Consider the following 3,821-nt stretch of genomic DNA (forward strand, 5'->3'; position numbering starts at 1 on the left):
AACAAGGAGCACGTGATCGCGCCTCAGACGTCCTTCCCGGGAAGAAGTGGCGCGCGTGTCACTGCTGTCACAGGAAGACGGAGCACGTGATCGCACCTCAGGCGTCCTTCCGGGAAGAAGTGGTAGCGTGTCACTGCTGTCACAGGAAGACGGAGCGCTGAAAACAAAGAAGGAGCAGAAGAAAACGTTTCTTCTTTCCGGTTTTCTGCAGGGTCTTCCTGGAGGGCTGGAGAGGGGTGAGGACACAGGACCCTTGGGGACGCGCCAGGCTGCAGAGCTTCCCGCTCGTCCCGCTTGTGGGGTCCCTGGCTGCCAGAGGCGCCTTCACCCCCTGATGCCCAGCCCGGCCCGGCGTCTCTGCCGGACTCACCCACTCCTCCCTCCGCTGCTCAGAATCCGAGAGCGGATGGGGGGGCTGCCGCGGCAGAAACGGGGAGACACGGGGAGGGGCCGCTCAGCGCCAGGCGCCGCTGGGGCTCCAGAGGAGGACCCGGCTTTGTGGCCCAGGCCGTGGGTGCCGGCTGGATGCTCCGTTTCCTCGCCGCTCTGGGGACTCCCGCCCGACCCGCGGCAGCGCTGAGGCTGTTCTTCAAGGACTGCCCGGTCCAACCGCTTATCGATTGAGAGCTTTACACAGATGTCAGTTTTGATAAGAATTGCAGCAGGAAAAAACCTGGATGCACAGTTTGAAAATGATGAACGAATGACACCCTTGGCATCAGCCCTGATGATCTGGGGTTCAATTGAAAAGGACAAACTTCACGAAGAAATACAGAATTTAATCGAAATTCAGGCCATCGCTGTTTGTATGGAAAACGGCAACTTTAAAGAAACAGAAGTCTTTGAAAGAATATTTGGTGATCCAAATTCTTATATGTCTTTAAAAAGGAAATTGCTTATGATAATCTCTCAGAACGATACCTTTCATTCCGTTTTTTCAACACTTCAACTACAACCACACGATGGAGAAAATGAAGAGTTATGTGAATTATGTGCTAAATGAAAAATCATCCACCTTTCTAATGAAGGCAGCAGCAAAAGCGTAGAAAGTAAAAGAACAAGAACAATAACTTATCCAGAGAAACCCAATGGTAATGATGTTGAAATGGAAACCGAAGCTAATTTGGATACAAGAAAAAGGTCTCACAAGAATCTTTGCTTATCTAAGTTGAAACATGGAACCCAGCAACAAGACCCTAATAAGAAAGAAAGAAGAGTAGGAACTCTTCAAAGTGCAAGAAAGAAAAAAAGAAAGCAGAAGAGCCACGGAAAGTAGGAGACCTGTTTCAAAGGGTCAACTGGTGACTCCTGGAAAGCACTGAGCTAGAAAAAGACAGGTGTGGCTTTGGGAAGAAGACAAGAATTGGAGATCTGGAATGAGGAAATTTCTAGAGGGTAACATCTAAAATACTGTTGCAGTATAAATTCAACAACCTGACAAATGTCATGTTAAAAGGCACAATGAAGAAACTAAAACTGATTTGCTCAGACAGTGAAGAGTGATTGTGCTTGTAAAACTTGTTGAAAGGACAATTAAGTATTTTGATCGCTACATTTTGTTTGAGACTTGCATCATTGATGTATTTTAAAACTTTAAATCATTACAGTATTTTTCTGTGACCATCAATTAATATGAGGGTTTGTACTATAAGAGTTAAAGTATAGCTATCGTATTCTTTAAGAACTTTATTTTGATAAACTGTGAATTTGTTGAAGCCTGCTACATTTAGCATTCCCACGCCCAAATCCTGTTCCAATGAAAAAATTAAAAGCTAATATAAAAAAATTTAATTAACCTATTTTGTAGCTGTAGGCTGACCTCGACCCTGTAATGTAACCCATTAAAATGAATTTGCTAGATGATTGAATAACAATAGTCCTTTGGTATGAGATAATGACTTGGTTTATGTCCTTAATATGCTACTTAATTACTTAAGACATGTAGTAATAGAATGATAAATGTACAAAGTAACCTATAAGCATGACATTATTTTGTTTTCAATGGTTTCATGTAAAGAAAAAAATCTTGGACACAGTAAAACCCAAGGACGTAAGTGAACAATAGACACTGGGAAGGGAGGGTGGGAGTGAGAGCTGAAAACTGCCTACTGGGTGCTCTGCTTGCTACCTGGGCGATGGGATCATCCGTGCCCCACACCTCAGCAGCGCACAGTGTACCCAGCTAACAAACCTGCCCATGTGCTCCCTGAATCTAAAATAAAAATAAATTTTATTATTACCCACGGAACAAAATTTGTACTATTAGCAAGAGTCATTTTGTATCTCATTTGGAAAAAGTTGACTTTTGTTCCAGTGTTTAAACTTTGACAAAAATGGTTTTGAATAGATCTGTATAACCTGATGCCATAAATATAAGATTCTCTGATACATTCATTTAACATATCAATATTGGGCCAAAAATAATATTCTGTAAAGCTTAAATAGCTATTGACTAGCAGCACCTTGGCGCCTATGATAGGTAATAAACGAGGCCATACATACCTTACTAAGCAGTTTTGGTTTTTTACTAACATTGTATTCTTTAAAGATTTAGACTCACAGAATTATTTAGCATTTTGACTTGTGCTTTATTTAGCGAGTGAGTAAAAATATTGGAATATTGAAGCATTTGCATAAAAAATCAAATGGTAGTGTTTTGTAACCTGTATTTTATTTCCTATTAAGGTTTTATATGTTACTTTCCCATAGTTCCTGAATTTGTTATCCTATATACTATATATAAACAGAAACGGATAATTAAAAAAAATAATAATAATCTGACAGCTGCGCGGCGCCGCCCCCCTGTGGCCACAGGGCTAAGAACGGTTGCCTTTAGCTCCCGCCTCACCTCCTCAGCCAAGACCTCCCCTGGGTCTCCCTGGGTTCCCAGCAGCAGGAAAGGGGTCTGAACAAAAGAGGGCGCCCCTACCCCATGTCACGGTTGGGATCGGCCATGTCTGTGTGGGTCTATTCATGGGCTCTTTATTCTATTCCATTGATTTATGCCTATTTTATAACAATGTCACACTGCTTTTTATTACTACAGGTTTATAGTAAATCTTGAAATCACTCAATATGCATCCTCCAAATTCCTTCTTTTTAAAAATTATTTCAGCGATTCAAACTTATTTGTATTTCCATGGAAATAGTACCTTCAGCTTGCCAATTTCTTTTAACGTTTCTTTTAAAGCTCACCAGTGTCTTAATTGAAAATGCACTTAATTTAATAGCTCAATCTTGGAGAAGTAATAACACTGGATATTCCAGTTCTTGAATACACGATTTCTTTGTTAATTTTGATCTTTACTTTCTGTCGGTAGTGCTTGTAGACTTTAGCATAGAAATTATACACACTATTAAAAAATTGATGCCTGAACATGGTATTACTTTGCTAATTTTTATTTTGAGACAGAGTTTTGCTCTTGTTGCCCAGGTAGAATGCAGTGACATGATGTTGGCTCACTGCAAACTCTGCCTCCTGGGTCCAAAAGATCTCCTGCCTCAACCTCCTGAGTACCTGGGATTGAAGGCTTCCACCACCATGCCCAGCTAATTTTGTATTTTTAGTAGAGAGAGGATTTCGCCATGTTGGCCAGGCTGGTCTGGAACTCCTGACCTCAAGTGACCCACCCACATTGGTATCCCAAAATGCTGGGATTACAGGTGTGAGCCGCTGCACCCAACCTGTTTTGTATTATATTAATTGAGTTGTGTTATTTAATTTGCAGTTTATTTGAATCAAACGCTTTCCCATAAACCAATCTGGAATGACATAATTTTTTTTAATTTGTATTTGAATTTATTAATTCTTGCACCGAATT

The 3,821-nt window shown here is 41.1% G+C and overlaps 1 pseudogene; it reads left to right on the plus strand.

Annotated features, from left to right (window-relative positions):
• The first annotated feature begins 342 nt into the window (after positions 1-342).
• LOC116547981 lies at positions 343-1,440 on the plus strand (annotated as a pseudogene).
• The last annotated feature ends 2,381 nt before the right edge of the window (positions 1,441-3,821 follow it).

The sequence above is a fragment of the Sapajus apella genome, unplaced genomic scaffold, assembly GCF_009761245.1.
Source record: "Sapajus apella isolate SASKATOON/1434 unplaced genomic scaffold, GSC_monkey_1.0 scaffold5968, whole genome shotgun sequence".
Taxonomy (NCBI): Eukaryota; Metazoa; Chordata; class Mammalia; order Primates; family Cebidae; genus Sapajus; species Sapajus apella.